At 39.8% G+C, this 26879-nt stretch overlaps 1 protein-coding gene and 1 long non-coding RNA gene across 8 annotated transcripts in view; one reads left to right on the top strand and one right to left on the bottom strand.

Annotated features, from left to right (window-relative positions):
* The window catches only part of LOC147758615 (uncharacterized), a 38128-nt gene extending 16294 nt beyond the window's left edge, over positions 1-21834 (bottom strand). Inside the window, exons 1-3 of one of the 6 annotated variants that reach the window (XR_015316916.1) lie at positions 16467-21777; positions 15573-15998; positions 1939-2769 (exon numbers count right to left, since the gene is read on the bottom strand). This is a non-coding gene — a long non-coding RNA (uncharacterized LOC147758615). Of the gene's footprint in view, positions 1-1551; positions 2770-6542; positions 15999-16466 lie in introns of those variants that run through there. The other 5 variants (XR_015316914.1, XR_015316927.1, XR_015316917.1 and 2 more) reach the window with 5 other exon arrangements.
* Positions 12832-26879, top strand: part of LOC111244815 (voltage-dependent calcium channel type A subunit alpha-1-like) — a 190395-nt gene continuing 176347 nt past the window's right edge. The window contains exons 1-2 of one of the 2 annotated variants that reach the window (XM_086974619.1): positions 12832-13902; positions 24971-25213. The gene's annotated coding sequence lies outside the window, so the exon portion shown is untranslated. The remainder of the gene's footprint in view (positions 13903-24970; positions 25214-26879) is intronic. The other variant, XM_086974621.1, reaches the window with a different exon arrangement.

Below are 26879 nucleotides of genomic sequence, written 5' to 3'. Positions count from 1 at the left end.
TATTCGGTGTGGTATAACAGCTGTACATCAACATTGCAACCTAGGATACATCCTAAGTGTTTCAACAAAGGGAAAAAAAATCATTTTTTTGTGAGAACCTCTTTGGCGAAGGAATATAAGCTATTACGATAATAATAATCATAATAAGAAAAAGAAGAAGAAATCTCACACTTGCTGCATTTTTATAGATACAAGCTCCGGCACCTGCCACAATGGCACAAAGGCAAACCACAATGATGCTGTCTTTACGCAAAAGTATTGGAAACTAGCGGAGAGGTTTTTCGCAATTATTATTGACCAAAACTGACGGGGTCCTACAACCTTTGCCATAATGCGGAAAGTTTACACGCTATTACTTTGAATGTGAAAGAAAGTAAAATCCTTTATTACTAGATTATATTATATATGTACAATTTATATCCAAATAATAGGAGTCGATATCATTGGCACAAAGCGCCGACCAGCGTTCGTGATCGAAATCGGCGACCTTTGTACGTTTTATTTTCTGCCGAACCAACTGAGAGATACTTGAGGCCTCATTTCAAACTGTTTCATCAATAGGAAAGAAATAATAGAATAAGATAAAGTCACCACTCAAGATTACATGTGACGTGCTTCACAAATCACATCACTTTCTACGTCGGACTTCAATCGTTGATGAGGCAGCAGGAATAGAGCAGGAAAAGTATATTAAGACGGAAGCCAGTGGTGTGAAAACGTGATCTCCGCCCACTTGATGTGACAGGCCAACAAGCTACTACAAGCTACTAAGGCTACCGATCTCTTATCTCCACACCATATTATAGTAGTATAGTTTCCGGTGCTACCTACAAGCGCTACTCGATATACGAATTCGACACCCTTGCTAATTGCAAAGGATGTTAAGGGTATAACAGCGACTGACCAAAGTACGGTAGCCCTGAGAGCTCAGCCTGCAACTCCCGCATGTCAGGCTTTATGTTTATGCTGCAGATACAACTAAACACTGACATCTAGGAATAAGCTCGTCTGCTTTTTGAACGGGTTCGGCCATACCTTACATTCTAACCAAATCACTTATCAGACGATACGCAGTAGCTATAGATGTCTATGCTCACGAGCATGTCGATCAGCCTAGAGCGCTAATGGTGGTAGAAAAAAGGATGTAGTATTGTGTAGATCTACCCGAGCGACCTCAGAGTATGACATAGTGTGTTAATTCAAGAACGTTGGCCCGTAGAGACTTTCGCTAGGATAGCGGAAAAATTCAGTAGGGAAATCAGGATGCCTCGTAGACGTACATTCCTTTCGGTCTAGGCAAACGACGAGGATGGCAAGAGAAAAAAATCATGAAGGCTTATTTTGTAGCATAGGCGCATACAGAATGCATTTTTTCTCTGGTGCATTTCAGGATGGGCATGAGCTGCCATATGATTTCTAATCGAATTGTGACAAATCTATCAGTACGAAGTTAGTATCAAGTAACCGTATACTTTCTTCGAGCGACAGGAATTGCCTTTCGATATTTTAAAAGGTCAAAATTCAATTTTTAAGTGAATTTTTCACAGTGCGTTAGATTTACCAAATCCATTTATTTAACATTGATAACAATTACAATATTGTAGTACTTCTAAACTTGCTTTTCTAGAATAGTTGAATTATCATTGTACAGTTATTACTTTGTGAGAAAGTAGTCTACTAAACAGCTTTGCGTTATGCTCTTAAGTTCGCTTTACGCGGCACCGTATTCTGCCATTGGAACCGATTTTAGTGCTCTCCTTCCCAGTCGAATAGACCGAAAGATCTAATACAGCTGTTGTTTGGAATATCTTCAGCTTTTTTTTGAAAACGTTTTAGTTTTAAAAAGCTGGAATGAACTCTTAGTGAGGATATCGGTTATCGGAGCTTCAGGCCAAGCTTAATCCGAGATAAAATGTAAAAAATTTCTCTCTTGCTTACCTACGTTCGGTCAGTGTCATCATCTCGTCATCGGACGATTTCTTTGGAGGATTGTTTCCTCTCGGTATTTTCACGCCCTGCCTCGCCAACAGCCTCATATCATAGTCCTTTACGTATGAGTGCTACTACACTTTTCTTTCATCTGGACCCAGAAATCGCGATAATTACGTCCGCAAAGTTAACTGCACCGAAATAGCTAGCGGGTCCCTGATGCGTTCTGCTTTGCCGGGCGTTCTGGATGGCTGGCGGAATAAAAGGTCGAATTATGCTCTTCTAGCACAGTGAAGCCGGATGTTGTAACAGTATCATTCCAACGGAAAATTAAATAGCCGGTAGTTTCGGTACCATTCATTGCCTCGTCGCCGCAACTCACCCCCGCTCGGCTACTCGATCAAAGCTCGTCTTTGCCGTTTAGGTTTTGTCCTTTTCTCGATGCACGTCTTTGTCGACACTGTTAACTTACGTAGCCTGCTTCCGACATTAGATTGCTTAGATAGATCTGCTGGACGCCTGGGACATCACCTATACGTTAGCTGCCTGCTCGTTTTAACGTACATATCCGTTTTTCCTCGCCCCTGCGACCTAAGCTCCGTCTATTTAAGAGCAACACCGCAGCTAATTACAGCACGCATCTTAGTATGAACAGCGACGTGAGAAGCTACCATTGTTCTACTGGATTTTTTTTAGTATTTGTGCCTTATGAGGACAAACATCGTCTCCACCGATGCCACACAGCCTCTCTCCTGCAGCCGGAGCTTCTTCACAGTTCGATGTACGTATAGATGGACCCATTCACACGTCGCCGATTTCAACCGTTGGTAACTCTAAGATCTGCTAAGGAAGCGCGGTTAAAGGCAATAGATATTAGACATTATAAAAAAAAATAACCATATCCTGCTACTTATGTGGTATGGTACGCAAATACAAATAGCAAAAACACGATGTTTTTAATTTGCTGTGGATCTAGCCCTTAGTTGACGCCTATGCAACGTAACCGGCTCATCTGATCTTTGTACGGTGACGCCACGACGAATATCAGAGTAATGATTTAAAACTGCGATATTAAGCTAACTCATTGCCATTAATGCTTTTCTATTTCTCTGCATTTTCGACGTGCTCGCTGCGCAGTAAACAAGAGAACCGTTTATTAAACATACTCGCCAACTACCTGACTGTCCTAGATATACTATAACTTTAATATTAAATTGGAAGTTGAGAAGACTATACCTATCGTTAGTATCGATTATAAGACGGTTATCGTATGGAAAACATCGATGGATTGAAACAATCGTTCCACACTGCATCCTAACGATTTCAGTAAACAGCGTGATCTTGTTTTGTTCGAATGACTTAAACCCTTGAAATACACAGTCGATTAATAAATATCGACGCACACATACAGGGCTTTTTACAGCTGACTTAAAAGTAGTAGAAAGCATCAAAAGTATCTGTGATTCATTTGATGAAATCCCTTAAATCATATTTCCAGCCTTAGCAATAAGCTACGCCTATGCGATTAAGGCGGTGCTTAAGGGTATACGTAAAGACTCGTTCTTTTAGGTCGATGTATAACGGCAGCTACTATTTTCTTCTTTGATTCGTCCTATGCAACTGCACCATTGTAATCTGTGCGGAGAAGCTGAGGCAAAGCCTCACCCATTACGTACATACTACCATGACTGTTACTCGGCGAATCGCACAAGAAAGATTCACAATTGATGCGTGTTTTCCATGAATATTCCATACATGTTTTTTACATGAATATGAGGATTTGAAAAACCTCAATCGAAATTAACTTTCGAAAATGAAGGCGACAAAAGCGAGACTCAGCTTAATAGTACCGATAATAAGCTACCGGATGCTAATATTGAAATAAGAAACAATAACTGCATTTATATTTACTTATAAAACATAAATTTCTTTGTTTGGTGACTATAAACAGCTTTTAATAGGAACTACAGATCGAATTTAAAAATAAAAACTAGTTTTAATTAAAGAATTTAAAAAGAATAGTTAAACTTCAAACATTCTTGAATCAGATAAAACTGACTGAAAAATATTGGATAAATTCAATGTTTCCTACAACTCAATGTTAAACCTTTTGACCGGCCTTCAACGAGTATAAAATACGTGTATAGGACGAAAATCCGCAAAGACCTATCGTGGATGCACTGTCAACGCCAAGGAGCACTTTCAATTTGTCTACAACAATGCGCTACTATCCGATTGGTCTAGCAGATATTAATAATGCTTTTATTACGGACTTTACAACCTTTCTTAAATTCGTTGTGTCAGGCTCAACTACATAACCAAGAAAAGGCAGAGCGTGGACAAAAGTCTACCATTATGTGGCCGGCCTTACAAAGGTTACATTTGTTCGTACATTTTCATGTAACTTCTGCTGCGGCAAAGCGATTTGCTGGATCAATTTGAAGCCCATTCTAGTTACGTGCTTGATATTACTTGGAAAACGTCGTTTTGACATTGCGACCATTATGGTATCGACTTGACGTTTCTGGTGTTACACGACAAGTGGAGTACCTCAAGTAACGAAATCATTGGGTCGTCCATTTGAACATATCTATAAGCAGACGGGTGACAAAAAAATACGATAATTTATCTCTGATATAATCCCTATGATGGGTTTGCTCATTTACTTGCTGGTCTAATCGAACGCTCGTCAAATTATAACATTAAGCGAACAATAACTTTTATCCTCTTATGACTGATATCCTCTTATCTTTTTTTATGAAGACGATTGCTTAGCACTGCTTTGAATTCCTTTACTAGTCTAGTCTTTTTTAAAAGAACAGCCCTTCTACAAATGTATAAACCTCCAATACACAGTTACGTACGTTTAACTCTGTTTTGCAAAGTTGTTTTCTTTTTGATTTGTATGCCTCTTATGGACAGAGTATTCACGAAAGCCTCTGCTTGGTTAACCATCGGTGTCATAGACCTGTTCTATTTGAGCTCGGTGTAAATCGAAGCAAATTGACAAACGATATGTTCAAGCTCACGATAAGTAACACTGGAACTGGCACTAATTGAAGCTGCAAAATACTAACTGTTCTACATATCCGCAATTCAAGTTCTCAATTCGCTGTATATATTATCTCTGCTATTAAAAAATATGGTTCAAGGACACACAAACATTAGGTTTATCAACCGTCCGGTTATTGAGTATGACAAAAAGCTCGGACTTATTCGTCAGGATGAGGTAGCTCCTCGTCCCTTTTTTGGCTCGCAACCTCTGTCAGCAATCTTATCGTGAAAACAGAAGCGATGCTTCTCGATTTTTTGTTGAACAATATTGTACCGTTGAGGAAAGACCGGATTCTTCTCTTGTCTATATGATTTGTGAAACGAATATATTGTAAATATGCTTTTAAAGAAGGGTTTCAGGTTTTACCTAGCTGCAGATAGAAATTGTCCAACGATATGGGTAGGCCCTTTTGTTTTTGAGAAATTTTCAGATACGAGTTGATTTCTGTAGAAAAAACTGTAGACAAGTAATCTGTCCAAAATGGTAAATACTTAATTAGAAGTTCTCTAAAAGGCCACAATCCGTTTAAACTGGAACACGTACTCTCAGCCTGTAGCACATTTCTCATTTACATACATTCTTTCTTAGATAATTATATGAATTATAAATGCAAAACCTGAGTAGATTGCGCTGGATATGAGATCGGAACTGAGTCGAGAAGAATAAATCTACGATCTTAATTGGTTAGCCTCAACGAGGCTTCAAAAGATACATCTGAGGATATATAGTCATTGGTATGTGCGTTCTGTAGAATCTCGCGTGATATAAAAGGTGACTGATGTCTAGGCTCCTGGAATATCTGCTGCGGCAGGTCGGAACGAGGAGGACGCGGTCCAAACGTCAGGCCGATTTTGCCATTTATTGCGGTGTTATGAAATTTGAGCGAAGCAGGCAAGGGGTAAAGTGAGCGTCAAGCCAGCATGCTTCCAGGTAAGTTGCTTGGATCATTATTTTACAAAGGCTTAACTGAGGTTATCAATTAAACATGACGTATTAAGAACAACGTTCTATCAAAAACTATACTTAGAAAAAAAGTTAGGCTACAGTTTATCTTTCTTTATGTTCTACAACATGTTATCCATGTAGAATTTATACTCTACAATGCATAGCTTTAAATACATTTTTGAATTTGATGTTTGTATCGCAACGTTCATATTTCAGGTAGCATCCACAGCCGCCTTGTTATAGTGCCTGGTACGAGGATAACAATAACCAGACGCATTTATACAGAGAAAGTTCTGTCCATCTATAGTAAAGCTGTATAAAATTAGCCTGAATTTGCCTATGGATCGTTGAACAATCACCATGCCTGTACTGAACGCTAAACTGACAAATGAAGTGCAGGGTAGCTGTTGGGCAAAAAAAAAAAAATAAAAATCCCAAATCCTATGTTATATCTATGAATGTAAAGATAAATGATACTCCTAGTGTATGTTGTTTGAGAAATAATGACATATCTTCAATATGCGATAAGCCTGCATTAAGCGTGACGAAATGAATGTTGGTGTCGTCAGATTACGCCGCAGTAACGTAATGTAACAGAATTGGATAATGAGGATAAGATTCTTACCAATGTGCCTTTATTCTACAGATTTATCTAAGATCGCAATAGGACAACGGTAACAATTATTTCAAGGTTGAAACACGGTGTGTAACGCGCTGACAACTTCGATTCGTTGCCTAAATCAAAAATTCGGTTAACAACTTTATATTATTACTCCGTATCCTACATGTTTCTTCTTGCCGAACAGTGCATTACCAGGCATGGGTTGTGATTGTATGATAAAGGTCAAGATTTCAACTTAAGAACGTTCACGTTTTATGCACTACGATAGTGAATTCTATTGCAAAATGAGCAAACATATGTTCCTGCCAAAGTACTTCATTCCTAATTGAATTATACCGCTTTCAAGATGTTGTGACGATGAAGTGTGTGTGACACTCTTCGAAAAAGAAAATAATTTTCTTGCGGGGCTTTAAAGTGTCTACACATTTTTCAAACTTTAAACCGTTAAGGTCCTCCATGCGCCATCTAACCAAACCCCGTTACCCTCTGTTTGCGCTTGCGACAAACATCACTCGACATTATTTCTAAAATAGTCTTCATTAACGTCATGGACTATACTTTCGTGATTTAAGCTGTAGCGTCTCGGTAGAATAAGTTAAGGATCATACAAAAAGTTTACAATGATGTATGATTAGTGGAGTAGCGGAAATGAGCAATTTTTCGCCGTTTGCTACGCAGTCCCTCTTTTGACGCAGCTCACTTAACTCTATCGCAAAAAACTTTTTGACGGAATTGTTCCACTTGTCAATAAGAACAATCTAATCTTCTTTTCGGAATAGCAGAGCAATTTACATAGATAAAAAGATATAAAAAAAATAAAACAAAAAGGCCAAAAATGGGCAGAAAGGCAGACGGACAGAGACATATCATCAACAGGAACATTCACGCTGGATTGCAAGTAGACTATCGCGGGCTACACAAGCTCTTCGCTAAATGCATAGGTATACATATGTTTATTTCACTAAAGATTGCGCATTTAGTCTTTAACTAATTTTAGTCTTAAACGGCCAGGCGTTTCGAGCAAAAAACAGGCTAAGTTTAACATATGAATTAGAAAAAGGGTCACTTTAGGCTGCTTTCGAATGAAATCAACAACTTTTTCTAGGGTGATAATAATACTTGTGCAACATACATCGATAAATGCTAGTCATAAGTGTTAGAAACACTTCATTACCGTTATGATTAAAGGTATATGTAAAGGCAACAGATTTGATAGGCGTGATTTAAAGAATGTTGGCAAAGGACTAAAAAGGACCACGTATGCTGCGAAATGCCTATAAAATAAAGTGCTACAATGAGACCCAAACGGCTCGTTCAACTAGAAAAGCAAAAAATTATTCTAATCCTTTGTCTTCAAACAAAAAATCTAATTACAGTGCGTAGTAAACGTAAAGTCTTAATATACATATATATATCAGCGCTACCATTAACTGTATTCCTTCCAGGTCGTCCATATAAACAACATTCTTTAAGGTTTTAAAAATACTAGATTAGGTTTGTCAGTGATCTTCATATGTCAGATTTCGCAATATTTACACGGACTTTGTGAAAATAAACAAAAAATATATCTATCTCTGCACGGCAGCCTATTTAATAATAAATAAATAAAAAAAAGGGTAGCTTGCGGAACAAGTTGTCTTAAATATTCGTTCGAATATGAGGAACACACCTCTTAATTCGTATCAGGAAATCTTAAAATAGTGTTTACGTGACTCGAGCTGCTGCGACGCGACAGCCGGTAAGGGTCTTTCGTTCTTTTGACAATCAGCTAGTATTATGCTCTGCCTTGTCAGAAGCTAAGGTCCATGTCGCATATAACCTGCTTTACCATCGAAGGATATCTGTTCTTCACAAGCAGCTGGAGCGGAAAGATCATACATAAGCTACCACCATCGTGAATGCTGCACGTATACAACTATAAACGTACGCTAGACGGAGCCCAACATAGACTGATAAATGTACACCCCCCCCCCCCCCCAATTTGGAAATTTCCTTTTTTAGGCCACTTAGTTTCCCTTATAGGTTCATCTTGAAAAGTGATGCTTTTATGCGCCTAGCGATATTGTGTACTTTGTTGATTTGTCTCGTTTTATCTTTCTGTGCCCTTTATAGTTGTCTGCGATAAATGTAAACACCTTTGAATATAATGTATGCTGAGCTATGCAATCGTTCCATCATCATAGCTCGTTGAAATTTTTTACTTATACCATACGGTCTATTCTAGTACTATAGGGAATTTATACACGGCAGCAGATTACCTATCTATATGGGAATAGACTAATGTAGTTCTAAATTGTCCTGCGCTCGTGTCAAAACGGTCTTAACTAGCACCGTACAAAGTCTATAGGAAGTCTTGCTATCATTATAATACCAATTTAGATTTTAGCATCCATGTCACGTTGGACAAGTTAATAGTTGCGTTTCATCGTTAAAGATCGTCACACGTCTATCAACCCTTTAAGAACTTTAGTTTTACCGAAATGCCCGCACTACTGCGAAGTAAAGCTGTTATACTTAAGCTTAAATATAAAAGAATTCGAATTTACTGCATGTCTGGCACCGAAATGTAATATCTATAAAGAAGTCATATATTTTAGTCCTGTTCCAGTACGTCTCACTAAGATCCCACTAGCCTGATCTGCAGGCAAACAGCTCCTATTAAAATGATTCATGTCGGACCATGGGCAATATAAAGTAAAGAAAGTGAAATTGAGTATATTTATTAGTGTGCGAATATCAATATAATGTACATAATAACTGAGCTCCATTTGACGAAATAAAGATACTTTTAGTCATGAATACTAACCGTTACAACACAGACGACAAGAGTTTTTAAAAAAAAAAGAGTCGTTTACCTACGTACTCACATACAACTAAAGCATTCGTTCATCTAAAGCATGCCTCCTTCAAAACCACGTATCTAATACGTTTTCCCCTAACGTTCTATAGTTGTGCTGATGATGTTTGTCGGCCATGAAGTATCTTCTTGCTACTCCAACAACTATCGGTTCGGCCGTCGTCGTATCTTCGTCGGGCGGCCTTTATCGTGTGGGGTCATCTTGTCCCCGCTAGTCTTCCGTTTTCGACGTTCTGTCTTCATAGAGTCATGGTGATGTTGGTCGTTGGTTTTATTTTGTGGAAGGCTCCTTCTATATATCGCTAACTGTCCACTGCAACCAAATAGGCTTACCGTATTTAGTTAACGTATCAGGTAAGCAACCAACGGTCAGGGAAGCGTGTGGGTCTGTCGGCTTATACGGTTACTATATAGCGACGTTCTGTATTTCTAGCCTAGCTTCATCGACCCTATGAGCAAGTCGCGGTCTAAAAGAAGTCGCAAAAAGGGGCAACTCTATTTGGCAGTAAAAATTATCGACGGACTCCAATCGATTAGGACTTCGTGGTTTCGTGGGCAACGCCTAGCGCCAACTGAGGAGCAAATATACTTCGTCCTCATCCGCCTGCCGCTCTCATTGCCTGCATAGTGGCTTTTCATCAACACGCGTAAGACATCTCAGCAATGGCTACTGTAGAGCCCTCGTTTACCCAAACCATTTGCTACTGTTGCTGTCAAAGCGAAAGCGCCTGCCTAATGAATCGCGGATCGATTGGGTAGATGCCGCTAGTCTCGCCTGCCAGCGGAAGTCGATGCCGGCCATTTTGTGCTCGTACATTGCCGAATGTGCGTACACCGTATTAAGTGCTTTCAAAGCTTATCTGTTGTTTTTAAATCCCAACAGAGCAACGGCAAACAATTTCTCGTTTTTCAATTCAACTCTTTTCTAAACAGGTTCATAATGAACTGCGTATTTCCACAAGTATATGTAAGCTATTAGAGGTTTATTTGTTACTAGTTATCTTCTACCTTATCTTTCTTACTATAGCAGTGAATTGTGAGTGATACTGCAAAGAAGTATACTGTTCGACGTGCTAAATGGGTACTATAGTTTCGCATGTGGGTAATCATATTTTTTTAACGAAATCTGTTGTATACAGATATTTAATTGAGCTGTCCGCCGGTTTTCGGTTGCAGTCTTAGAAAAAGTAAATAAAGTAGATTTATTATTACGCGTCAGTGTACGAATTAAAATGCAACAATACATTTGATTCACTGTCTACGAACAATCTCTGTTCTCCATAGATATCCTCAAATGGGAGTGACAGCGATGCCCAAAGGTAATAGAAGAAGACTGGTGGGCCGTTCGTACTTTCCTCAGTTATAATTAACAATAGGATCCGTAATGGTCTTGCGGTCAAGACAATTTGTAGTTAACGGATCAGAGGACCACTCATAAGAGCAGTCTTCGGCAAAAATTTATCGAGCGTCTGTTGAGTAGAATTGTCGCATTTGGTTGGAATCTGTTGAAGTCTAATCTGGCTGCTTCAACGAGACGTTTCAAAAAGGAAAAAAGGACTTCATTGGCCGCCCCGAGACAGCTAACCGAAGCGGGTCTTTGCTGTAAATGCTAACGTGCATGTATGAGTGCATATTTGAATTGTTATCTAACATACAGGCCGAGCGGTAAACACTCAGTGATTTGCTGCAAGCGTCTGTAAATTTGCGAGCACGATTTTCCCATAGCATAAATTCAAACGTGTAAAAGAAAGGCCATCAGTAAAAATGAACTGATCGGTGGTTTATTAAAATCTAACGCCTCAAGTCGGATCGAGAATCGCATATAAATTGTCAGCTTACTCATGTCTTCTATATCGACAACTGAACAATTGTATGGCTTATGACGAGATCGCTCTAACCCGCCCATCGCTATTAGAGACTGTTACTAATCATTCGGTCGATGGAGCCGCTGAAAGAGAGCAAATTGTGTGTAGGAGGAAAAAGTGCTTGCGCGCGCACCCACAGAGCACACGTGTACGTTTTGTGGAAGCTGAGAAGTCGTTGAGGGAAGAAATATATGGGACAGATGTCGTGTAATGTTCTGGAAATCGTTGTTTGTAACAAAAGCTCCTTTTTAATTCTGTACCCTTAACATCAGTTCAACGCCTCCTAGTCCTTTGAATAGGAAAACCGCTACCGATTCCACACGTGATGAGTTGTCCCGAGAATGATCGTAAGGCTGACAGTTGTAAATCTGAGTCATTCCATTGAAATAGAAAGGACTATGCACATGCGATGAACCGAATAATTATGACCATTCAAAACAGAGACTGTTACTAGTGTCAATGTTTTACTCGTATCGTCTGCAACCAATGGAAATTTGCGCGCAAAGGTAAATATGAGTTCTAACGAAATAAGTCACTATCAAATGTGAAATGTATTAGTAGTTTAGGTATTGAAGGAAACCGTTTCAGTTATGCTCGTCTGCTGAATCGTAGTAGAGCATAAGGATTGCCTGTATTTTGGTCCTGCGTTCACAGCATGGCCAATGTGATCGGCTCCTCAATGAAATCACTGCTCACCTTTCACGAGCCTTGATGCTCGAAAACTCCGGCTGGTTTTTTACGTAAAGAAGGTTACACAATTGCATCACTGTATTTGTATGCAAAGCTTGCTGCTATAGTCTGTGTTGTTCTGTTAACGTATCCGGATCTTTTAATGCGTACTTCCAAGCGACACGGTATACATATGTATATGACTGCCGGATTTTTGTTGTTTCCAAAGTTAACTCATTTCATATTGGAAGCACTTTACAAACTCTTCTTGTTTTCATATCTATTAAAGCGACCTACCGAGAAATAATATCCCCAGATTGACTTGTTTGGATTTGGTCTTCTATTTCCGATATAATGCTTAAGTACTGTGTGACAACTATTACTAGCCCGTATGCACTGTTTTCTTGTCATACGTTTTCGTCAACGGCCTCTAACTGTTATTGTATATGTATATACGGTCACTCTGATACGTTGACATGATCCCGTGTTAAGAACCATTGTTTTTCTCCACTCCGACGTTAAAATTTCAAAGCTATATATTTTGAGCTTTATGTCCAGTTAGACGTTCGGCCACGAAACGAAGTATTTCTAGACTCGGATTCGAACTCAGACCATAACGTGTCCCTCAAGCTTACCAAATAAATACGCTGCCCACTACGCCCTCACCGGGGCTATATCGGAATCCTAGGGAGATCGAACGGTGGGTGCTGTCATGGTAACGTGGTGGGTAGGATAGAATGCGGTAGTGTGCCTTTGGTGGCGAAGCTGTAATCTATATGTGGCTTAGAGCTGTTAGAGAAGGACAAAAACAGCCTTGGCGCAACAGGTGCAAGCGCGCTAGAGAGAACCATTGTCCCAGCCGTCCCTCCCCCTCAACTATGGGCAAGGGTCTCTTCTGCCTTGGACGAGTAAGGCCTCGATTTGAGGGTAACTTACCCTCGTTCTTTTGCTTGTAGCGTTAGATCTGCCTCTGCCGCCGCTGGCGTTGCCGTTCTCGGTAGCGCTGATGCTACCGGTGCCAAAAAGGAGGAGGGCGCACCACTTCATTTCCACCTCCCCCCGCCCCTTTCACAGACCGGCTGCCAGCACACTCCTGAAATTCAGAAGCTTCCCTGCCGACGCGTCCCGTAAGGAAGCACCGCGCGGCGCGGGCCCCAACAGCCGGTCTGACAACCCGCTAGCTAGTTCACCAGCTACTCAATGACAGACATGCCAGTTAGCTCGAAACGAGTGGGCAGCGACCGTAGCTCTGGGGTAAGCAGCTTTGTCAGGCAAAGACCGGCGGCTACTGTGTCGGTGTACAAGCGTTCAACAGCCGTGTAACAGCCGGTGCCGTGTGTAGATACTGTGTGATGCAATCAGACCGTATCGTATTGATGCGCTTCTCCACCTGTGAACGAATGGCGCGAAGAGAAAGATCATTCTAAAAGCAAAAGTGAAATGATATTTTTGAAGGGTGCAAAGTTATCGGAACCCGCTATCGCTCTTCTTTCAATTGGCTGTTTTCTAGTGACGTGACGCGACCAAACATGTTCGTATCGATCGAACGCGGAGGATTCGGTCCGTCTAAATGCAGATCGTTTCATGATACCGCTCGCCTAGCTAATTGCTAACGATATATGCAACATTCTCTATTTAGCGTTCTTGCGTTTGCGAATGAATCAATAATTGTAATTGCTAGTGCTTTGTTTGTAAGTGGAATCTTTCTCTTTCTCAGCCCGGATATTTTTCGTAGTGATGACAGGGGAACTTTGTTGACTATTGGATATTAAAAAGAAGCCCTATGAGACAGTGTGATGGCTGTCGCCCCTTCTCCCCCCCAGCAGCACGGCCGGACTATTGCCAAAAGCGTCAACGTAATGGCTAATTACGACTATTGTACAGTTTGTGGAAGCTCCGTAAATGTTATGCAGGACGTTCTTATTGCAATGGAGAACCGAAGACACGTAGAATTGCTAATGTATGTATATATGTTCGTTGCGCTATGAACTTCATCGGGTAACGTTTGTATCCTTCAATCCACCTGTTGATCCTTAACGTTTTAACAGAAGTCATTAGTGATGCTTATACGATTGACATTTAGAACGTAGATCGATTATAATTAATTATATAATCAGCGCTGTGATATAATTTTTGCGGTAAAATAATCAGTAGCATTTCACTTGCGTGAAGTACTCCAAAGATCGATAATGCGTTTATAACTATTTTTGGATGTGTGAGCTCAAGATGTTAACACATACTGCCTAGAAGACGCTTGAAAAGTAGATCGACTCTTTTTCTATTGTGTCAGGTTGCCTTTGTACGAGTATTAAGCTCGTATCATGGATCTGCTTAAGACTAGCTATATTTACATAGCTGCAGTCTAAGGCAGATAAAAATATTGCGAGCAAAAAAGCTGACAATATGGCTGATTTTTGAGAAAGACAATGTGGGCCCATGAAAAACAACCTGTTACTACACTAATGGTGTGAATGAAGGCAAAAAAACCATATTGTAATAATCAACAGTTACGAAAACGAGTACACCATGAAAGGTCTGCATAAAAAATCTGAGTAACCCTACAGGCCTGCTACTACATTATCACGAGCAACTATTCGTAATATCAGGTTCTCACGGCTGGTGACGGAAACACGACACATTGAGTAACAGCCTATCAGAAACGTCGTGTGCGTGAATTTCTGTTTACGAGCATTGGCAATTTATGCTGTGTCCAAATGTATATATTTAACGTTTTTTTTTAACTATGTATTTAGAGATAACTAAAATGTGCAAGCCGGCCAGATCTTACACAGGAACTTGGCCTTTTAGTCTTTCTCCTCTGTATTCGAAAAGCGGTGTGATTCAGCTCGTACTATCCTGAAGCGGTCAGTGATCAACAGACCAACTCAAGTGCTGCGTTACATAAAAAACATTTCCGAAGTACGGCAAAGATAGACTTCTATATATATATATATATATATATATGTAAAGCCACAATTCTTGGTTGTATTGAGAACGGGCTAATTTCAGTTTGCTTCGTATAAAAAAATCTAGTGCTATAGCACGTCGAAGAGCAAAATAGCGGACGTAGGCAATAACGCCTACTTGTAGATATGTGTTTTTTAACGAGCAGTTTCGACCTATAGATTGTTCATGCTAGGTTTACATTTGCCTGCTGGATAACTGTGGTCGGTCTCCTTTAAACTTGTCCAAGAACCAGACGTCGCTGCTTCGTCATTAACGAGACAGCCGAAAATTAAATTTGAGTAATCTGGAAGAGGCTTTGATTTTTCGTAAAGCATAAGCTCTGTTTAACTATAAACCTTCCATGGCGGACGGAGAGAGCCGCCATCTTAGTGAGAAGCAAACATTCGAAAAACGGTTATTTGATCACGCTCATTATCACTTTATTACCTATATCGATAATTAGAATAATCGAATTTGAGGTCTAGGAAGTTCGCAGGTAATAAGAAAAAAACCTCATATCATTCTAGGGAGGTAAGAGTATGCAAGATTTGGCGTTCTATTAAATATATTCGTCATAACAGTTTGATGTGACTTTAATGAGCTTTCATAATAAGTACATTTGGCCGAGATGATATCTCAACGTTTTAATAGTATATGATCCAATTTTTTCTACTTATTACTTACTTTGTTAAACTCCGTATCTGGCCATACGATACGGTATGTATTTTCTATAAGTAAAATGCATCCATGTTTCAAATTGCCAGCAATCTGTAACAGAATCTTGATGGGTGGATGATATATCTTAATAGATGCTTAGTTCACTATACGGCTTACGGTTTTGCGTAAACAGTTTGTTCGAATCCGTACAAACCATTTTAATAAACGTAAGATCTTTCTCACAAGATAATATTTCTGCGACGAGACAAAGCCAGGAAATTACATATGGAGGTTGTCGCTCGAGAACGGTAACTGTCGTTCTATCAAATACCTCTCTTCGCCGATGACAAGTCTTACTGCTCACCGCGAACGCTGTTATCATCCGTATCTTACCGCTGGCCGCTTATTGTCAACAGCTTCGTCAAAGGCTGAGTATCCAGCCCCCTGGTATTCCTAGCAACAAGTGTTGAATTACAGGTTAGGTAGAAGTAGTAGCACATACCTAGGAACGTTCCTATTTTTCTCTCATTTTGTCTCTGGCTTGGCCTTCCTAAAATTGAAGCAGCTACTCCCACTACCGCTACTCTCACAATGAAAACGAAGCCAAATAGAGCGTTCTGAGCCATTAATAAACGAATAGAACAGTACAATAGCTGTGAATGCTACAGTAGCAGCAGTTGCCTAGACACTATCAGCGGCAAGTGTGTAGCTGGCGTTTTCTTCGGCGCCTTGCGTTTCTAGCTATACTGCTCTAGTTACCCCAGTGTCATTGCCGTAGCTGTCCCCTCCCTCCCGTGGCCCCAATGGCTGTCATCCGTGAAGCTCGCATCACTTCAGCTCCCCTGCTAGTCCCCGTTTCAAACCGACGCAAACTCTTAAACTAACCAGGTAATACAGCCTAAATAGACATTGGTTACCGACCTGCTCCTGCTTGTGCCCTTCTTATTCAGCCAGTCGCAGGTTTTTCTGTCATTCAGCGCTTACTTCAGCGGATCTTCTTCTCAATGTATTCCTTGGGAATTAAGTTTGGGCGGTGGAAGGTGTTCGTGGTGGGTGGTCAGATAGATCGAATTCATTAGATGCTGCCCTGCAGGTGGCGCGTACTAATAATATACGGTTGCTCCCACGGCAGCAGCGATGGGGCTGTGATGTTGTTGACGATTTTCTTCCGTCCTTCCCACTATAGTACACCGAAGTTTTTTTTGGCTCTGTCCTTTCCGTTGTGTCCTTTGTCTGCTCTGAAAAGCAACAGTAGAGCTTCCGGCGGAAGAAAGACTCTGTCGTCGTTGTTCACACCGCTGCGACTGCTATAGGAACTATTTGTTAATTTCTAATAAAGTTTCAAAGAAAGCAGTCAGCTTGTATTTATTCATAATTTTACAAATGGAATTTAATTCTTAGCTGGGTACTGGGCATTTCGTATTATGCTAGCGAACAAACGGGTTTCTATCGCTTCAGCTTGCTAGTCGTATCGTAAATACAACTTTCATTACCATTTGAGTCAAAGGATATGCTTACATGCGGAACTCTGTTTTGTGTTCGCTTCACGTGCTTCGTCCTTTAGACTCAAATATGAGAATGCCCACTCGAGCTTATGACTGGGAAGGTCAGAACGTGCGGGATCGTGAACACATGAGGAGATAACTTCCCGTGTCTGTGGAAATGGTCTGCAGCAAATTTTGACTTCGCTAGCACCCGTTTATCCATGGTAGCATCTTTCACCAAATTTAGTTGATTTTGCATATGGACATGCATATGGATTTTGCATATGGCACAGGGATACTTATTTTCTATAGGGGTAAAAATTGTATAACGGCTCAGAGACGCAACACACGTATAAGTCCATCATGCGTTTCCTTAGATGTGGTATTAAGATCTTATTTGGAACACACATATATTTGTAAAAATGCTGACCAGTTAATAAGATATACGGTGGTGAGATGTGATACCATCAATTCATGACTGATGATCTGCTAAAAAACATAATTTTTAAGGGGCGATCTCTACACACTACTTTAAAAACAGGCAAGCAGATTGAGTTGGATTTTTTTGCGCATTGGGCCATTCTCGTTTATCTGTCGAACATCGTCGCGACAAGATCCGCAGGCACCAGAAGAGCTTCGTATAGAAATTTGGCCCGCACGGTTCTCGACCGCCATATATACCTAGAGATCAATTATGACTTCCGTTAAATAGAACAGGTATTATAATCTTTAGAGTCTCTGAGCCTCAAATACAACAATCCTGTTCTTTGAAGAAACTTTTACAAGTTTAGACAGAATATATTTCCACGCTTTTTTTATGTTTCAACGTCGATAAAGCATTGCTACCAAACGATCGGTTCTATTCTATGTAATACGCTCGTGTCACACGACCCATTGAAAAGCGTCAGTAGTTATCTGAATATATAAAACTACGACAGAACTGGGTCTTATCTACTTCTGCAGTAAACTATTGATTTCTCAATAAACGTCTCGTTCAGTAAGTGAAAGGACGGACTACCCAACCATCGATGCTACTGAGAAAAAAGGGTTACACTTCCTTCAGAAAATTTGATGAGCCAAAAAAGTATTCTCTATTAGAGGGTGCACAGGTGGAAAAACATTTCCTACCATCCTATCTCGCTTTAGATGAAGGATTGAGGTTGCTCAGTTTAGACTTTCTTTGAGAAAAGCTGATTAAACATTTACTGGTTATCCAATCCCGATAATTCTAAACAACATTAATAAGGCATGACATTTAGCACTTATCACTTTGGCAAGGCGTTTTTTTTTGGTAGCAAACTTTACTTAAAACTAATTTCACCTAAAAACACGAGACAAGTTAGAATATATCGTAGAAGCAGCTTGTGTTCATCGGGGTACTGGCGTTGTTAAATACATTAGTGTCACACACCAAGTTGAATCATGGACTACTCTCAGTACTTCAAGCATACACCCCATAAAGTATTTAGACCTCTGATGTCCTTTGGAAACTGTTGGGAAACAAATAGCTATTACAATACTGCACTCTGAAGTCGTTATTTTTTGTGGAGAAGTTCGTCAATGAAGAACAAGCCGCCTGTCTTACAGTTTGGCATCACCGCATCGCTCCATTGGCGGAGCCTGAAGATGTCTAATAAACACAGAAGTATTTCACGTCGTAGACATGTGAATCTCTTCTGAGCGAAACTAATGTAGAAAGCTTTTCCTATGACTTGGTCATAGCATAAAATAGTGCATTGCAAGGAAAATCCTAGCATTTCTTTTTCAACCTTCATATATTTTGTCATTACACAGAAATCTGTGAAAATTAAATCGGTCCCCGCACGCGTTCGCTTATCAATTACAGGCGTCCGTAGCCAAGAACTGCTTGTCTGGGGTTTTCACAAATACGAATTGTATGAATATTTGCAGACTTCAGACGGCGTCATTAAAATTGTTTCCAGCTAGCGATAGGGATGTTTACAGATAGCACATCTGCTACATAAGCCTAAACAAAAATGCTGAAGAGGTTTTTAGGCTCATGATAACCCGCTAGCTTTATTGAGCATTATCAATGATATCAATGTATCTTTCCGTCAAAATAAGAGCCTAACTGAGACATAATTGAGTAGATGCTACAATAGAGAAATTGATTGTGACTTTTTTAGTTTTCAGCTGAAGGATACCAAATATACTTGGCTGCAGCTCTTTTGGGTAATGGCCTATAGTATACGTTTGTCTTGTCTGCTCTATAATCCGTACTGTCAGGTTTGCAAAGCTATTGGCATAGTATATTGTACTTTTCGAGATAATATTTTAAAAATCATAGCTCATGGATGTTTAATAGTTTTTTTTCCTTTCGTGGAAAGCACACATATGATATCAGCATTACAATTCAAAGCATACATGAGACTTTTAAGTAGCGACGCTTCTAACGACCCTCAAAAATTGTAGCATATTGAAGCGGACTCGTAGAACAGCGACGGAACTTATTTAGTGAAAATGCTTTTAGCGGACAATTAGATTTAAAGATATACAGTTAAAATACGTATAGGGGTGTTGTGTTTCCCGCTATAGCACGCAGGTGCTTTGTCAAACACGATGGATTGTCGCTTGGTCGTCTATACAAAACGTTCGTTACATGAATGCATCTTTCTAGTGATGCAGCTGCATTCTCATAATATTTTGGTCACAAACGTGTCGTTTGGCAACGAGTAGGATCTCTCGTGTTTATTGACTTGGGCAGAACTATACGAAACTAAAGAACTATACGAATAACTCAACTCCAATTGTTATGTAAACATTACGGATACTAACGTTCTGAAATAACTCTTATTCTTAGTGGACTAGAACGACCCACATTGTTATTGTGTTTTTGTACCACCATCGAAGTAACCTTGTCACACGTCTGTACCGACAAATAGTTTTTTTTTTATCTCAACTGCCCTTATTGCACTTCAAGGTCACTTCGTGAACTAGATCGCAGAGCTTTGCGTTGTTGTCTGTCGATCGTTTGTTAAACCTGAAGGTAACGGTTTATTGATACGTAAAACAACCTTACTTAAGGTACAGGGTAACAAAATGGATAGTGGTATTACAAACAGTTTGATCTGTCACATGTGCTCGCAGGACTTAAGCTCAGAACGGGCAAAATAATTTTCTCCTTTGGTGTCCAAAGGCCCTGTTTGAAACCACTTTTCAGCCAAAGGCGAACGTAATTGAGGTCTACGTGGCGTGACGAAATCTGAAAACGTGATTGGAGTCACCTCTTGATTAGCGATTTAGGCTCTTTTATTTTTAAGGCATGTTTGTACTTCTCTGTGCTAATTTCGGAGACTCTCGACAGACAGCGCATCTTTAAATACAGCAGCTTAACTCTGATCACGCGCCGGACTCTGCTATCATCTAGAACGTCACTTAGTCTGCCGGACTATTCGTAATTGTGTAGGAAGGCTGAGGCTGTTTTGAAGCTTTTTTTTTGCACGAGGTACATACATATATAAGAATCGAAACTGGACATCTTGCATTGACATAGACGTTCGATCTTGTGGAGATCAATGATAGGCACGTTTGCTTTTGTTGACATCGCAGTTGATTGCTTATTTTGTGAATGAGCGGGCTTGGTATTCCAGGCGAGCCCTTTTCCATCAGAAGGATTCAACCTGCAGGTTCACGTTATCATTCGGAGATAATCGCTGTTTTGGTCGTGGACACGTTCTCTTTCGTCTGTCATCATAGTCGCAAAACGTGTTCACGTTCTACGTTATCGATTTACTGTTAAAACCATCAGAAAGCTAATTTTCTGTAGTAAAATATAGATAACAAACGTAACAACGCTTGTGTTTAAAACTCCAAATATAATAAAATGCCGATAAAACTAGATGGTGGTATGATGCTTCCTTAATTAACACTAAATAAATTGACGGTCTGTTCCACAGTATTCAATTGTAACCCGTCGCCATAGGCCTTCATTTGTCCTTCGCACCGCACTGCATTGTCAAACATGTAATATTATTGTTAGAAAATATTCACCGCTCCACGAGAATCGAGAACCTGAATAGCTAGGTTTACGTCCATCATCCTGAATTCCACAGCAAGGCATAAATTATTTATGAAATCACGCTTTTTTTTTACCGCTTTTACTGCTAAACTTTTCTTTGGTACACAAGCACCTACATTCATGCATAAACTTGTGAGCACGTACACGGATTCTTCGTCAGACTTTCATCCGACTTCGTACGTCACTTGCTAACTGAGGCCTGAGAAATAGACAGGGCCGCGGTGCGAAATGCCATTCAGTACAGAAGAGCTGTTCCCTTTCTCCTTAACTTAAGATTTTGTTTCATTCTTCCCAATAATGGTCTTAGTTCTATGCCTGTCATGCAAACAAAACACTTAAAGGTTATGCTCAGCAAAGCGCTCGCTCCGCGGGCGTTCACAGTATCCCCTTTGAAGGAAGCTAAGGGGGTCTGCCCCGCTCATCGATGTTATCGCTAGAAGTGGCAGTTTTTATCTAATCTTATCTTAACTACACTGACTCTCACCTAAGCTCACTACGCACGCTCATATGAAAGTCAGTGTAGTTGTTAAGCGTAAAGATCCATCTACTGTGGCGTGCCATTTTATAGCGCGAAGTGACTGCTTAATATTACTAGTCGCTTCGAGACGTAACTGTTCAGCATTTGTAGGACGAGAGAAGTCTATAAAAGGGAGTGAACGGCCAAGATAAGATTAGATAACAACTGCCACTTATAGCGATAACATCGATGAGCGGGGCAGACCTCTTTAGTTCCCTTCAAAGGTGATACTGTGAACGCTGGCGGAGCGAGCGTTCTCCTGTGCACAATCTTTAAATGTCTTGTTTAAATGACAGATATAGAACTAGCACCATTGTTGGGAAGAGTGAAACAACCCCTTAAGATAAGAAGAAAGGGAACAGTTAAACGGCAAGCGTTACTAGGCGTGATAAAACACGGAGGTTTCGCGCTTTTAGCAGCGGCGGCATCACCGAGTGGCACTGAATTTTTTCGGAATTTTATCTACGCAAATCCGCCATTTGCCTCAACAGCCATTTATAATAGCATTAGGATGACGAATCATCGATCAATTACTAAAACCCTTAGGAGGAGACGTCGTAAAAATTATTATAAATTTAAGCCTATTAAATCTAAAAGGAATTATTTCCGTACGAAGAAATGTAGTAATCAAATCGTATCAAGAATTATCGAAGAATACGACTGATCCTCCTAAGTCATCAGGATTTATAAATACATACGACCCTTTAGGAGGAGTAAATAAATTTTTTTAGTACGAAGTTACTTCAAGATATACATAAAGAAATAGGAGATCAATATACTCATTTTAAAGTATGAAAATACATTTTAAAAGTTATTTAGTCATCCAGCAACAGGTGAAGCAGCTAAAAATAATGATCGTTCAGTACCAATGTGTTTTAAATCTTATCATATAGGGACAGCAGCTCCAAGTCAATTTAAACGATTTTTATGGGGTCAAGGTGTTATAGCCCATTTGATATACAAAAATTTATATATATACCAAGGTTCATGTGTAAAGTAAGTTCAAGTTCATCGGTTACCCAAACACCGAGGAATTTGTGGTTACCAATAGGTACTGATGCTACTCTATTAAATGGACCACTTATTGGATGGTCACCTTACGTAACGCCTAATGATCCAAAACCTAGAATAAAAATCGTTGTGGTCATGTATAGAAAATGGAATACATGTGATAGTTCACTAAAAGATAATGAAAAAGCCATTAACATATGGAGAAAAAGAAAACAAGTCTTAAATAAAATCGAAAGCCTTACTAATTAAATTTTTGTCTTCATTTTCTGTTAAAGTATAAAGAAATGTGTAATATCAGGTGTATCGTTTTCAGTATTAATTAAACAACTAACTCGATCACTTAGTAAAGGGGCAGGATCATAGCCTATAGATTTGTACCATAGGCTAGGATGAGAATTTGTTGATGATTGAGAATGATGATGTTTTATGATGTAAATTCTTCATGGTAGCCTTTAGTCTCGACTTTGTATGGGTATCTATTGCAGCTTTCGAGTAATTCATCCCAGGCAATCCAGCCGTGAAAGTCATCCGGTGTGACGGCTTCCTCTTGTTGCCACCATTGAGACCTATTTTTGTAATGTATTGAGGAGGTATTAGCGATCTTAATAGCAGCTCAGGACTTTCCCGTACGTGTCGGACCATATGTGATATAAACGTCCGGTCTAGAGTTACGAAGTTCAATGTGAACGAGGAGGTTTTGAAGTTGATATAGTCCTTTGTAGTAACATACGAAAGTAGCTGGGTTTGTTTTAGCCACGTCATGTATGCTTTGTTTGTCATGAACCAAAGAATGTATTGCTTGTTCATGGTCAGATCTAGAACCTTGTGATCTGGTTTCCCCAAGCGTGCAGAAATAAATTCGGTTTAGTAGAGACAAATTGCTACTTAGACGAACCGAGATCGCTGACGGAAAAACATCATACCTTTTTGAAATTGACGTTGAAATACTGTTATAATACATTTTTAAAAGCAATCTTCGAAAACGCTGTACCAAACATTCTACGGTCAAGCTGATATTATGTCGTTGTTTGGCTATTGTAACAAACGTCCACAGGCTCACATATAAACAGTTCAGTTATGTTATACAAGATGTCTAGCCGGCCAGCCATTCGTCAGAGCGGCAACTTTTATAGGATAATAAATCGAAGGCCTTAAAAAAAATAGGCCATATAACTCGACTGCTTTTAGAACGAAAAACGCGTACATATGTGTATACTACTGATCAAAAATATTTAGTCAGAAACTTGGTCTATCTATTATGTTGATGGGAGGCAGATAACTCCCATGAGCTTTCTGCTATTTCACTGATCTACTCGACCTAATAATGAAATAAATTAATTTATTTTTTTATTTATCTATTGAAGCTGCGATTACAATATCATGAAGCATGTGTTAAATATTTGTAATATTTCAACGAATGACCGAGTTTAAGTTTCTTTGGATCTGTCATTATCGCAAACTTTCAGTAACGTCCATATTAATTTTTGGCTTGCTCGACAGTCTTCTGAAACTCTTTCGACCCATCTCACTATGATATCGGTAGTAGTGGTTAATGGTGACCGTTGTTGTTAATTGCAGTGTGGAGTTCCTCAAAACCGTTAGGAGTACACCAGCTTGAGCATTCAGTTTGCCTTGTTCAAAGATGTTCTTCAGAGTCCTAAAATAGGCCAGCAGACCCAAGATGCCTGACACATACTTACTGTCGGGTTTCGTTACGTTTTCCTCTAGGACCGCAGACGGGGTTTGCAAATGTTTTTTTGTCGGAAATTTTATAGGGTATGAGCTGATTGCCCTATCGTTGACACATGCGCTGGTAATAGAGAATAGAATGAGATGTCTGCCTTTTGAACGATATTGTTATGTGGAAACCTGCTAGCTTAAGCTTATAGCGAAACGCGGTTGAAGCAGGATCTGCAAAATTATCTAATGGCCTTAGCGACAGGCGATTGTCTCACCACGTAAGACCCGAAAGAATCAATCTCTTCATCATCTTTAAAGCTTCACACTGAAATGCGTTCAAGTCCGAATTGATTGCGCAAATAAAAAGCACGAGTTATTTCTCAGTACGCCTGCAAAATTTGATATCCTCTACCCCAACACATTAGCAGGCATACACGATTCGAATTTTTAGTTTTGATCTCCCAAGCAAACACACAAATTGATCTTGCCACGTGGTAACACCGCACAGCGTATTAAGATATACTACTTTAAATACTGGTTAATGTTCATCAAAATAGGTTCATCCTAGAATCATAGAACGATGTTTCAATACCTACTGGCCAAGTTAATAACATAACTGAAACCAAACTCGCTACAAGTCATTTTCTGCGAAAAAAAATGGAAATTAGTGTCTTTTTTTTCTATCATTTTACAGGCAGTACGACTTCGGCTTGGGGAATAAAAAAATCTCTGGGGCACCCTCCAACATTGGACTATATAGCCCTCAAATGCATACAGAAATTGTAAAGTTGCGGTATACCATCGACTCAACGTAATCCATCGATTTGGCAAAGACTATGTTGAAATGGGCGGTTGACTTATTGAATGAATGTGGCATAGCTCGCAAATGTTTAATCTGAGAAGACGCTCCTGATAGAACACACGAACCCTACAACAGGTGAAAATATACTCGATTGTTTTGAATAAGTATAGCTTTAGCTTTTTACGCATTTCGTCGCGTATTTCAAGTAGAGCTAACTGTTTCCCTAGGAATGCCAATGGCATTTTTATTCTACGCGGTATAATTTGGAAAAAAACCCAGTATGATATTTAAAATGGCCCGCAACACTCGACACTGAAAGCAAACGTCATCGGATATCTACCTGTTTAATAGGTTTTTAATAGATAGCGCTGTGCCTGCTGTACGTAATGGTTATCTGGGTAGATAGCGTGGACATAAACACTTGCTAGTCACTTCCCGAATAGAATGTCATTTTGAGATAACTTTACGATCTCAACTTCCAACATATTGCGTACAAGTCAATTGCTGTAATGCGATTCCGTATAATGGAGTTGCGTGTGAAGCGACGATGCGCAGATAGATGTCTCAGAATAGTAACTCAGAATAGATAAAAGGTATACACTAATATGATGTAATGGTTTGATAATAACAGGCTATTCAGTGGCATTTGTCGGTTTTTTAGCTTTTAGAAGATTCTAAACCCAACCAATAGTTGCAATCGTCGCAAGCCTGAGCCCACTTCTCATAAACAGAATATGCGCGACCTACGAGACCGATTTAACTAGCTTCTTTCAACTAGCTGCTTTTATCGTTTAATTCTTTCAAATCACAAAAAAAGCCGTAGGTATCCACATGGTTAACGAGCATACATATTTAAGATTTCTTGGATAGAGTAGCGAAGTCTACCTAAAATACAGGATTGCGTTTGCTTGCCGTCGCTGTAGCGTCCTTAGTTATAATAGTTTCTCGAAGTGATGAAGCATTTAAAAATTGCGTTTAGATCGCTGCTCAGGTATAAATTAGTTGGAACTGTCCGAAAAAAGGACGAGCGTCTGACCTATGAATGTCCAATCGTCGTGAGTGCAGACGTCAGCCGACCACGATTAGTAAGTTAACGGCTTCAAAGTGCTGTTAACTAGCTCGAAAAATATCTATGCACTTACCTAAATCTACGTGTGAATTCATTACTAGTCCATGCTAAATACAATCAACATCGCTTAATTCCCAGAACTAATTCGCTGCATAACAACTTTTAGAATCTAATATTCAATACTAGCGCAGGTTAGAAAGAGTTCACAGAGAGATTTTAGATTTTGTTTCTGAGTATCATATCGGGATCGCTTAGAGATCAATGTGGAGCAGAGGGCACCCGATTGAAGATCCCGTGGCGATTTCTGTACCACGTCTTAATTGCCGTGACGGTGAGGCTGGGGATGCCGGGTACTTGGTCTCTACTTATTGTGCGGAGCTCGGGCTTTACATGCCACGCGATAAGCTTTCTTATTAATTCATCCGCTCGTAATGGGCTTCCTCCGGTGTGCCACACTTAGCCACTGCGACGAATGAAAGTTTTTTTTACCTGTCCATTAATGCCGTAACAGCCATAGGCTACGGAAGTTATCTTGGCACCGTTTGGAGGGGTTGATTAATCGAAAAGTAAGTAAGCACGTATTCCAACTGTACATTATAAGCAGTGTTTTATCTAGCATCCTATTACACGCGCGTATATAATAATTGTCGGTGTAAGCAATTCTGTTTTAAACACTCCATCGTTAAACGAGTAACAGCGGGATCTTGGGATTGTAGAAACTTGCTTTGGGTC

The sequence above is a fragment of the Varroa destructor genome, unplaced genomic scaffold (assembly GCF_002443255.2).
Source record: "Varroa destructor unplaced genomic scaffold, Vdes_3.0 BEIS01000001.1, whole genome shotgun sequence".
Taxonomy (NCBI): Eukaryota; Metazoa; Arthropoda; class Arachnida; order Mesostigmata; family Varroidae; genus Varroa; species Varroa destructor.
The sequence above is the reverse complement of the archived record's forward strand: the minus strand, read 5'-3'. Positions and strand labels throughout refer to the sequence as shown.